Source organism: Peromyscus californicus, unplaced genomic scaffold, assembly GCF_007827085.1.
Source record: "Peromyscus californicus insignis strain IS unplaced genomic scaffold, ASM782708v3 Scaffold_24__1_contigs__length_46423439, whole genome shotgun sequence".
Classification (NCBI taxonomy): Eukaryota; Metazoa; Chordata; class Mammalia; order Rodentia; family Cricetidae; genus Peromyscus; species Peromyscus californicus.
The window spans coordinates 2982129-2993834 of NW_026294535.1; the positions used below are offsets into that span (position 1 = coordinate 2982129).

The 11706-nt window shown below is 44.4% G+C and overlaps 1 protein-coding gene across 1 annotated transcript in view; it reads right to left on the reverse strand.

The window, feature by feature from the left end:
• Bpifc (BPI fold containing family C) overlaps nucleotides 1-9012 on the reverse strand; it is a 56751-nt gene extending 47739 nt beyond the window's left edge. The window contains exon 1 of the mRNA XM_052753756.1: nucleotides 8921-9012. The gene's annotated coding sequence lies outside the window, so the exon portion shown is untranslated. The remainder of the gene's footprint in view (nucleotides 1-8920) is intronic.
• Between the last annotated feature and the right edge of the window lie 2694 nt (nucleotides 9013-11706).

An 11706-nucleotide genomic window follows, 5' to 3' on the forward strand; every position in this document is an offset into this window, starting at 1 on the left:
ATTTATTAAATTTTTTCCCATTTTACATTCCAACCACAGTTCTCCCTCCTTCCTCTTCTCCCACTCCCCTCTCCCCCCTCCATCCATTCCTCATAGAGGGTAAGGCCTCCCTTGAGGAGTTAACATAGGCTGGTGTAAACAAGTTTGGACAGGACTAAGCCCCTCCCCCCTGCATCAAGGCTGAGCAAGGTATCCCACCATAGGGAATGGGCTCTAAGAAGCCAGTTCATGTGCCTGGGATAAGTCCTGGTCCCATTGCCAAGGGCCCCACAAACAGCTCATAGCTTGGTGTTTGTGTGGCACTCCTAACAGTGGGAGCCGGTGTGTCTCGGACTCTTTTGCCTGCTCTTGGGACCCTTTTCTTCCTGTTGGGTTTCCTTGTCCAACCTCTACAAGAGGGCTTTTGCCTTGTCTTATTGTATCTTGTTTTGTCATGTTTGGTTGCTGATTCTTGGAGGCCTGTTCTTTTCTGAAGAAAAAACAGGGAGAGTGGATCTGGGGGAGAGGGAAGGTAGGGCAGGTGGGAGGCCTGGAGGGAGGGGAAACTGTGGTGGGGGATGTCTTGTATAAGAGAGGAATCTATTTTTAATAAAAATCCAAACAAACAAATTTAAAAAGAACACTGGAATTTTCTCATAAAAATAATGTAATTCATAAGAAGTATGCAAATCTTCAAAATGTTTGTAAGGTGTAATTTTTCAACTATTTTTTATCTACATAATAAAATGTACACTGTTGTTACCTCATGAAAGATAAGATTTGGGAATAGAACACTATGATCTCCCTATCTTCTCCCTCTCTTTCATGTTGGATTAGAAATGTAAACTGATAGTAAAATAAATAAAAAAGTCTTACACCTTGCTTTTAAGAGACAGTTGTCTAGCTGAAAAACAGAACAGAACAAAACAAAACAAAACAATACCATGACCAAAAGCAGCTTGGGAAGGAAAGGGTTTATTTTAGCTTACAGTTCCACAGCACAGTTCATCACTGGGGGAAGTCAGGACAAGAACTCAAGCAGGGAGGAACCTGGAGGCAGGAGCTGAGGCAGAGACCGTGGAGGAGAGCTGCTTCCTGGTGCACTCCTCCTGGCTTGCTCAGTTTGCTTTCCTAGACTACCTGCCCAGGAGTGACACCACCCACGTCTGCCTGGGCTCTTCTACATCAATCACTAATCAAGAACTGCTTTACAGGTTTGCCTACAGGCCAATCTGTTGGGAACATTTTCTCAGTTGAGGTATCCTCTATCCAGATGACTCCAGATTGTGTCAAGACAACAACAACACAACACAACACAACATAACAACTCACTAGCATAGCATTATGCAGGTTGGAACATTTGGCACATACTGCTCTCTGCTAGTCTCTGGCTCAAGCCAATGTCACTTCCCATGAAGTTTTTGATAACCTCCCTCCTAGTCTCCCTGCTTCAATATTTGTCTCTTTCTGGATAGTCAATGGGGCCCTTTGAAATGAAGGTCAGATCACAGCAGCGCTCTGGCTGGCTCTGTTGTAGCCCTCCTGCGCTTCCCCATTTCACTCAGTGTGAAAGTCAAAGCCTTTTGCTAGCCTGGAGGTTTCCTCATTGACCTCTTCCCAATTCACACGGTGAATACAGCCCATCCTCACCGACTTGGTGCTTCTTGAAGACCCTGAGCAGCCTGTCTGCCTCATACAGGCCTTTCTCTTTCTCTGGGAGTACCCAGTGTCACCTCAGCGAGCATTTCCTGTCTACACTGTCCAAGCAAGAACCCCCCACCATGACTCTGAATTCCGAAGCTCTTTCCCAGAATTAATTTTCTCCAAAGCATGTATCATCTACACAGTTTCTTAAAAAACTTCTACCTGGAATCCCTTTTACCCAAGAAATTTTTAGATAGCTCTGGCTATATAGGTTCATAAAATTCCTATACAAAGCCAATATTTACTGATAATAAGTCAAAAAAGAAATTTATTTTAAAATAATGGAGAGAGGTAAGGTTGCAGCTGAAAGGTTGTGTTTTTGCCTAACACACATAAGGCCTTGGTACTGATCCCTAGAAACACAAAAACAGCCTTTAATATGTATAATTTTACTATTTATCACAGACAAAAGCAATGCATACCAATGAGAGGGGTGTGTTTGTTCATTTTTACATAAAGAATTAAATTGTGGCATATTTGATACTGTTGGACATAGAACATCGTCAATATTTTTTTCAGAGTAGGTCAGTATTTTGGTTTTAAGACTGTCACTGCAGGGAATGCTACTTTTCATAAGCACAGCACAAAAAGGCGGAAGTAGGCTGAAGGTTATTTCGGAAATCTGTCTAATACAAAACTCATTTAATAATTTTTTATGAAACTCAAATCAGCACCATCAACAACCATTTTTAAAAATTAAACATTCTAATGCAACCAAATCCAAAGATATACTAAGGTGGTACTTACATACTGAGTGAAGATTCTAAGAAAATAGTAAAAGTTGTTCTCTGGGCCTATGAGATGGCTCAGCAGGTCAAGGAGCCTGCTGCCAAATCTGATAGTCTGAGCTTGATCTCTGGGACTCACATGGTGGGAGGAGAGAACCAAACTCTACAAGTTGTCTTCTGACTTCCACCCATGTGGTGTGGCATGTATGCCCCTGTCCCCAAACACACACAAAACAAATATATAAATACAATAAAAAACATGTCTTTGTTTTCTGTAAATAGACCATTGTGTTTCTATGGGAGACTGAAACGTTGCATGTATAGTAAAAACACTGTAGTTCATAATGCTAAATAGTCTTTAGTCTAAGCTGAGGTACTTCAGCAGCTGGTGCTGTATGGTGTGGCCGCTTGTGCAGTGACCATGTCATCCGGTCAGAGTGATGGCTGTAGTGACATCCCACAGTGGAACTGGTGACCGTTCCCTGGAACAACTTAGACTCATTATGTGTTTGATTTCTGGATTAATTTTTGGTCATTGTGTATTTAGATAACTTTTCCTGTTGTAAATTTTTCTTAACTTCTACATCAGTTATGAGACCTCATATGGAGTTGTGACCCTTAGCTTAAGAAGCTATAACCTAATCAGTAGTTAATTACCGATGTAGTGGGTTTTGGTTTTTGGTTTTTTCCTGACTGGACATTTTTCAGCTTCACAAAAAATGACTTCATCATGCCAGCACTTTTGATATCAACTGACACACAGTAGGCAGTGGGTGAATATTGAATGATTGATTGGATGAATGAATCACTGTCTCCTTCTGAGGCTCTGAATTGGGTCACATATTCCTTACAGATTCCTACTTAACTCAGGGCAGTCCTGAGACCTTAGTATGAGGTATGCATGGCCCTGCATTGTGATCGCCTCCTTACTTCTCTGTCTCTTCGTCAAGGGAGTGTTTTACTTCTGTGACTAGTACAAGGCCTGGCTCCAAGCAGACACACAGAAGCATCTTGTTGAGACACACACACTCTCTGAGGAAAGGGGACACATTGCATTCATTGTTATGTCACTCATGTTGGGGATGAATAAGTGACCGATTGTTTGCTTGTTGAATTAATGCCACCCCATTTTCTTGTTGGCTGAATCACAGATGCCAATAGCAACAGTGGTGTAGACGTATTTGGATAACAACCAAATGATTAATACACACACACACTTTGGTTCTTGTTTGGGGTATTTACAGCCTGGATGGGCTGACACTGCTGAATTCACAAAGCAAAATCACGTGAATTTAAAACAAATCAAGGAAGGTGACCTTACAGAGGTGGTCGAGATGGTCAACGTAGTCTCACTTGTGAGAGCCCTCTGCTCGGACAGAAGAAAGGGTGTGGCAGCTCGATAAGGGTTAGAAGAGGGTTAGACCTTGGGGGTAGCCCGAGTGGAGAGAAAGAGGTGGGGGCACTTGGTTAACGTAGCTTGAAGTCTGATAGATGGTTTGTAGATTTAGAGGTGAGATGGAGGAGATGGGGTGATGCGGATAAGCAGATCTTCCAGGGAATTGCTCATAAGGGACAGCACAGTGTGATTAGGGACTGCAGGCCCCCAAGGACAGTGTGACTAGGGAAGGAGGGGCCCCCAAGGCTGTTGCTGCTTTTCTTGGGCCTTTGGGTGAAATGGGAAAAGATGCCCCTGGCTGGAACAAAGTGGTGCCAGTGGAAAGCATGTGAGGCAGACAGCACAGCAGCGTGTGGTTTGGGGAGTGAGGGCTACCTCCCCTATCCTTGGAGCTAGTGATTTTTTCTAGTGCACAAACCACCAAACTCACACAGCGGGTCTGTGCTCAGACTGGCATTTTACTGGAGGGCCATGAGAACACGACTCTTGTCTAGTCTGTGCATAGGTCCATCTCTAGGTGTAAGCCTACCCAGTTTGGTCAACTGGCTTGCCTCTCTCACCTGTCTACTGGTAGCTTCCTCTGTGCATCCCCTAGTCCCTAAACATGAGAATAATGTCCAACGAATACCGCTGCTCATGCTGTTCTTATGTAGGCTGCAGAAACCTTATGCCCCCGGCCCCGGAGGTCCATTTTATTATTTTTATTTGTTTGGATAGGTATATGTGGTGTGTATGAAGGTGAGTATGCATTGTCATGTGTGTGGGTGCATGTGTGGGTGTGTATATGTATACACTTATATGTGTAGGGCTGAAGTTGATATCAAGTGTATTCCTCAATTGCTCTTCACTTTATTTACTTATGTCCGGCTTGCCCAGACAGAGAATCCTGTCTCTCAAGTGTTGGGAGCCACTGTACCTGCCCAATTTTCTTTCTTTATTTTTTTATAACATTATTTTCTATATGTATGTGAGAGAGAGAGAGAGAGAGAGAGAGAGAGAGAGAGAGAGAGAGAGAGAACAACTTATTGGAGTTGGTTCTCCTTCCACCCCGTGCATTGTGGGGGATTGAACCCAGGTCCTTAGGTTTGGTAGCAAGTGCCTTTATCCACTGAGCCCTCTCCCCAGCCCCTACCCAGTCTTTCCATAGACTCTAGGATCTGAACTCTGGCTCTCACACTGGTAGGGCTTTATTCACTGAGCCATCGTTACAACCCCCTGAAGGTCCATGTTAAACATATTCTTTCCGAAGCCATTTCTGACTTCCTTGAGTGAATCTCATTTCTTGCTGAACTATAGACAGAAAAGTATATTTATGTGCATATGTTTATTTTCTTGAAAATTATCTGCCTCTCTTACCAGAATGCAAACACATAGTTCAGATGCTCCAGGTCTGGGACACAGTGGGTGACTGGTAAGTGTGGTAGATGAATCAATGGGTGAATCAAGGAAGAGAGAGCCCTTATCTTGCTCTGGATTGTAACAGTCCATTGCAGAGATGATTAGCACAGCATTAGAGACCAGTAGAGTACAGACACCCTTCAGATGTTGGGTGCAGTCTTGCAGCAGGGGCCAGGAGGTTAGGTCTGGGTCATGGGGAGGATGGGACAATTTGGAGTAGTGGCCAGGGCAGTTGAGGACACTGTCAGGATACAGAGTGGTGGTTCTTTACTATTAGACTGAGGCGTTTGGTATTTTACACTGCTATGGCCTTGTGAAGCTAGTGTGATGTTTCAGCCCAGCATAGCTGGCTTTGATTCTGCAGAGCAATCCTCAGGAAGAGCAGGGCTGAGACTGGGAGGAGATGGTCATGAGGATGAAAGGGAGAGCCAGCTGACTGGGAGGCGCTAGCAGGAGAGGAAGGCCTCTGGCCAAGCAAGGAGTTATCTGATGGTCAGATGTGAGGAGGGATAAACAGGTGTGAAGCTTTCATATCGTGGGAAGCAGGGGCGTATTTACAGCATCCTGTGCTCAGGATGGAGGCAGGTCCAGTGGCTTCCTGATGTTCCAGGCCTTTCTGACCCTGTGATTGTCCTGGGGGTAGGGTGGCCAAGGGATCCTGGAGAGCTGGGAACTTGGAATATTGGGTAAAGTGTTTGCTATGCAAACACAAGGACCTGAGCTTGGATCCTCAGCTCCCACACAAGAGTCAAGTGTGGCGGAGTCCATCTGTAATCCTAGGGTTTAGGGGGAGATTTTGGGTGTGTAGCAGAAACAGGAGGATCCAAGTCTAGCTGAAATGTGAGCTCCACATCAGTGAGAGACTCTACACAAAAAAATAAGTGGAGAGAGATAGGAAATACCCAACCTGTTGCCTCCACAAGATATAAGGGTGAGAGAGCACATCCACATATGCACATATAACACATTATAACACAGAGAGAGAGAGAGAGAGAGAGAGAGAGAGAGAGAGAGAGAGAGAGAGAGAGAGAGAGAGAGAGAGAGAGAGATATTCTGGAGTGGAGATTAGGCCCAGAGGGATGGGACAATGAGAAGAACATCCCAGGGCCTCATATTAGTAGCTATTTACCAATTGGTACAGAATATTTCCACATTTTTCCAAATGGAGAGGCCATACTGATGGTGACCACATTAGTATCACTGGAGGCAAAGACTAGAAGTGGAAATATCACTCTTAAATGGGCACCAGAGGGATTTTTGTCAAAGAGCAAACAATTTTTCATAGCAGTGAGAAGCAATGGCAAGAGCCTGAACCAACTTGATTGTATGAAAATGAGGGAACAGACCTCAGTAAGATTCTAATTAGATAAGAGAAGTTCTAAAAATGTCAGGATAAAAGAATAATTAAACTATGTATACACACACACAAACACATGTATGTGCACTTATATAGATATTTCCATGTCTGCAGTGGAAAAGCACAGGGTTACACCAGTGTAAAGCACTTAAATGTCCCAGTGTCTAACAGTGATAAAAATAGTGACAAATTAGTGCATTTTTAAAAAACCAATCACAGAACTCACAAGGCAGATACTGTTTTCATCTCCAATTTAGACACATGTGTGCTGGTATTGTGTTCCCCAAAATATTGTGTACCCTAATAAACTTATCTGGGGTCAGAGAACAGAAAAGCCATTAGATACTTAGGATAGGCAGTGGTAGCACACACCTTTAATCCTAGTATTCCAGAGGCAGAAATCCATGTGTTCAAGGATACAGCCAAGCATGGTGACTCACGCCTTTAATCCCAGAAAGTGAGCCTTTAATCCCAGGGAGTGGTGGTAGAAAGCAGAAAGGTATATAAGGCATGAGGACCAGAAACTAGAAGCATTTGGCTGGTTAAGCTTTCAGGCTTCTAGCAATAGTTCAGCTGAGATTCATTTGGATATGAGGCTTCCAGTCTGAGGAAACAAGATCAGCTGAGAAGTTGGCCAGGGGAGGTTAGATGTGGCTTGTTCTGTCTCTCTGATCTTCCAGTGTTCACTCCAATAACTGGCCTCAGGTTTGATTTTATTAATAAAAACTTTTAAGATTCCTGCTACACACATGGAAATGGAGATTTAAAAAGTTTGAATGACTAATTCAGTCCCATATGCACCCAAGAATCAAGTCTTGTTCTTCTGGTTCCTAATTCCAGTGTTATTGGTTTTTTTCATCAAGTGAGTTGATAAATGCTAGATTTTCATTTTCATCCAAAGATTTTTAGGTGAGAATTCCTGGGTGACATCTTCAATGTGGAGAAGTCCAGCCAGCACCAGGAGATTTTCAAGCATTTCTGTGTAACCCTCTTTTATATTTTCTTGGGCACAAATGGAGTTTTAAGTTCCCCTCCAGAGGTAAAAGCTGCCCCCGCCCCCTTGCCTAAAGGAAGTGTCTGAATCGGTGTACTTTGATGGTGATTCAGGAACTCAAATTGTGTGTAGAAAAACATATTTTTCCTCCAGACACCTTCTGAGAGTATTAAACTACTGAAGTTGAAAGGGCTGGCTTGTCCATACCTTTCGGTGGGATTGTTGCCTGGGATGATGATTTATGGGCACAGGAGGACGGCAGCTCTGACAGGCAAGACGATGACTGAAGAGGTTAAGTCATTTGTCTGACAAGTAGGGGCAGGGTGAGCCGCCGCCGCTCAGGGAAGGGATCCAGCACTCCCAAGCCCTCCTGTTACCTATTTTGTTGCTTCTCAGGAACTGTTTCTTTCTAAGACCCAGAACCTCCGTAGCAATATTTCCTTGCCAACACAAAAGAGAAAAAGGCCTCTAGATTAAATGGTCTGGCTGTCCCAAACACCAGGATAATAAAACACCAGTGCAGTTTAAAGAATTTCTGGAGACTAACAGCTCAGCTTCCCACTGCTGTTCCTGGCAAGGCCTTCAATGGATGTGGAAACCCTGATTAGGGGAGTGGGGAGTGAGCCAAACACAGCATTCTAAACAGAGGCACACGCTGAAAACTTGAGTTCAGCAGGTTTGAAGATGTCTCCACTAGGGTATCCCAACATATTGGTTAGAGAGAGAGAGAGAGAGAGAGAGAGAGAGAGAGAGAGAGAGAGAGAGAGAGAGAGAGAGAAATTTGTAAAAGTATAAAGGAAATACAGGCAGAATTGGGAAATCTTTCAAGGGATTCTATCCTTACATCGTAGTACAGCAAGATTTCCAGGGACAGGGGGCCCCGAAATTTCCTGCCAAGTCGTTCCTCTCCAAACGTGGAGCTTAGTACTGACAAGTTCAACTGTTCGGACGAGTGGGAGAGCAGGTTTGTGGTGACAGGATCTAGGTCGCCAGTGTGGTTTGAAATGGCTCCTTAGTCCTAACACAATGACTGAGGGACAAGAGAATTTTCTGCCACTTGCCAGCTTTCTCTCTGAAATAAAACAAACAGCCAAAGACCCAAACTCCGTGCCACTCTGAACCAACTCAAGTCAGATGTGTCATCCAGATTGATACTTCCCTCTTTTTAGGGCCCTTCAGCCTTCCCTAGGAGGGCTCTGGGGGAACAGCTATGACAAACACACACAGCATGAGAAACCCTAGACAGACGTCAGTAAGAATTCAGAATGCATGGCAGCTGACTACTCGGTGTCACGTCTGCCTGGAAGGTCCCCATCCCGAGCTCCTGGGCTAGCAGAGACCTGAAGTTTGTTTGAGATTCTTACCTCAAGATCCAGAAGTGTCCAAAGTTGGGGCGTACCTCCGATTCCCTTTGCCTTTGAAGCAGGAGTGTTCTCTACCTTGCGCCTTGAACGAAGCTGCTGAAACGTCATGATAATTAAGTCTGAGTCATCTCAGCCATGAACTTTTTTTTTCAGATGACTCTTTCAAAATGTGATACATAGTTGCTTCACTACAATTACCCAATGGCATGAATGAATACTAGTCTCTATCTAGATGAACAGACAAGGCCACCCATGCAATCATTACCTTCCTATAACACATGTGTGTTCTTATGAAAGTGTGGCTATTTAACCGAAATGATTACAAAAGGGATTCTGATCTATTTTTAAAAGGTGTTAATTCTTATTGAACTGACTCAGGATGTAGCTCAGAAATAGAGTGCTTACCCAGTATGTCCAAAGCCCTGGGTTCCACCCCCAGCATCATGGAGGAAAATGGAAATACTGAGTTGGAAAAGGAGGAAGAATCTCCTTTTCTGGGACAATAAGCCAGGTTGGGTGTCTGCTCTACTACTGCATAGGATATCTTTTGGACTTCAGGTGGATCAAGAGACTCAGTCTGAAAGCATGTGGCTTGATAACCAGCCTGGCCTAGTTAGCATCTTTATCATTCAAGGCAGGACCACAGATGGCATCTCTGAGCATTTGCTCCTTTTCAGAATGCTATAATGACTTCCTGTACCAGCATTTCTTTGACACAAGTTGTATGTGTTTATTAGCCGCTCTATCTCTCTGGTTTATATGATTTAGCTAATGTATTTGTTTTTTTCTTTCTTGCAACTGATCTCTCTGTGTAGCTCAGGCTGGCCTCAAATTTACAATACTTTCCCAAGTGTGAAGACTCCAGGCATGCACCATCACATTTAGCTAGTTAGTGAATTTTAAATGACTAGGGATTGGACTGCATGATATGTCATAATTTACCTACATTAAAAATGTTTAGGGTAAGAAAGGATTACTATCTCAGTTTTTCTAGGATGTGTATTTTCAGTACTAAAGTAAGGACAGCTTGGGCCAAATCAGGATGTCTAGTTTCTCCAGCGAGAACAGCAGGCACGTTCACTTAGCAATATCCCCGCTACTGATGAGGTTGCGAGTTTATCATAAAAATACCCTGGTTACCTCCTTAACTTTATTTTTTATCCCTGGTAAAATGGGGTTCTGCCTGAATGGGCTCTGTGCATCAATAGGAAACACTGATAACAAGGGAATATGCTGTTAAAGCTGTAAAATTTGAGTGGCCTTGTCAATGGCAAAATGAGCCTGGAGACAAGTCATCATAGACAAATCCACTTATTCAATCAACAAACATTTATCAAGGGCTTACTGTAGGCAAAGGTCTCCTTAGGAGAAAACACAAAGGGAACACTGGCTAAGACGGAGAAACCTTCTAGCAGACAGAAACAAAACCACACAAACTATAGCATGCACTATTCTGTGGTCTGGATGCCGAATGTCCCCTTGCAGTATTAAAAACTGCATTGTCAGTGTGGCATCATGGTGGTGCCATTTCTGAGTGGTGGGATCTCACGGGAAGTTCTTAGGTTATTGGAGATACACTGCTGGAGGGGACTGGGGACCTGGAATTCTCCCCTTTATGCTCTTGTTTTCTTGACACCAGGTGAGCAATTTTCCTCCACTACAAACTCCTGCCACGTCACAGGCCCAAGTCAATGGTGCCAAACTGTCACAGAGTGGCACCTTGAAAACCACGAGTCAAATAAACCTGTATTTTTTATGACTTAATTGTCTCAGGTAATTTTTTACAGTGATGGAAAGCTGACTAATGACACTATGAAGGAAATAAGGGAATGTAGCGGGTGAGGTAACCTTATAATTGGTAGAGTGATGTAGCTGCAGGAGGCCAGCTTGTCAGGATGGTCCAGGCTGGCTTCTATGAGAGGTAATATGTGACTTGAACTCTGACTATTAGAAGTCACTGAAGGGAAATAGTGGGGAGGGACCAAGAAAAGTGAGTCAGTGGAACGGTGTGAGGATGGGCATAGTGGTAGGCAGAGTGATGCTGATGAGAGCCATGGATGAGGATGGGCACAGTGGTAGGCAGAGTGATGCTGATGAGAGCCATGGATGAGGATGGGCACAGTGGTAGGCAGAGTGATGCTGATGAGAGCCATGCATGAGGATGGACATAGTGGTAGGCAGAGTGATGCTGATGAGAGCCATGGATGAGGATGGGCATAGTGGTAGGCAGAGTGATGCTGATGAGAGCCATGGATGAGGATGGGCATAGTGGTAGGCAGAGTGATGCTGATGAGAGCCATGGATGAGGATGGGCACAGTGGTAGGCAGAGTGATGCTGATGAGAGCCATGCATGAGGATGGACATAGTGGTAGGCAGAGTGATGCTGATGAGAGCCATGGATGAGGATGGGCATAGTGGTAGGCAGAGTGATGCTGATGAGAGCCATGCACGAGGATGGACATAGTGGTAGGCAGAGTGCTGCTGATGAGAGCCATGGATGAGGATGGGCATAGTGGTAGGCAGAGTGATGCTGATGAGAGCCATGGATGAGGATGGGCATAGTGGTAGGCAGAGTGATGCTGATGAGAGCCATGGATGAGGATGGACACAGTGGTAGGCAGAGTGATGCTGATGAGAGCCATGGATGAGGATGGACACAGTGGTAGGCAGAGTGATGCTGATGAGAGCCATGGATGAGGATGGACACAGTGGTAGGCATAGTGATGCTGATGAGAGCTATGCATGTAGCTTGAATTCAGGGGAGAGGTCTCTGGAAGCGTGAATT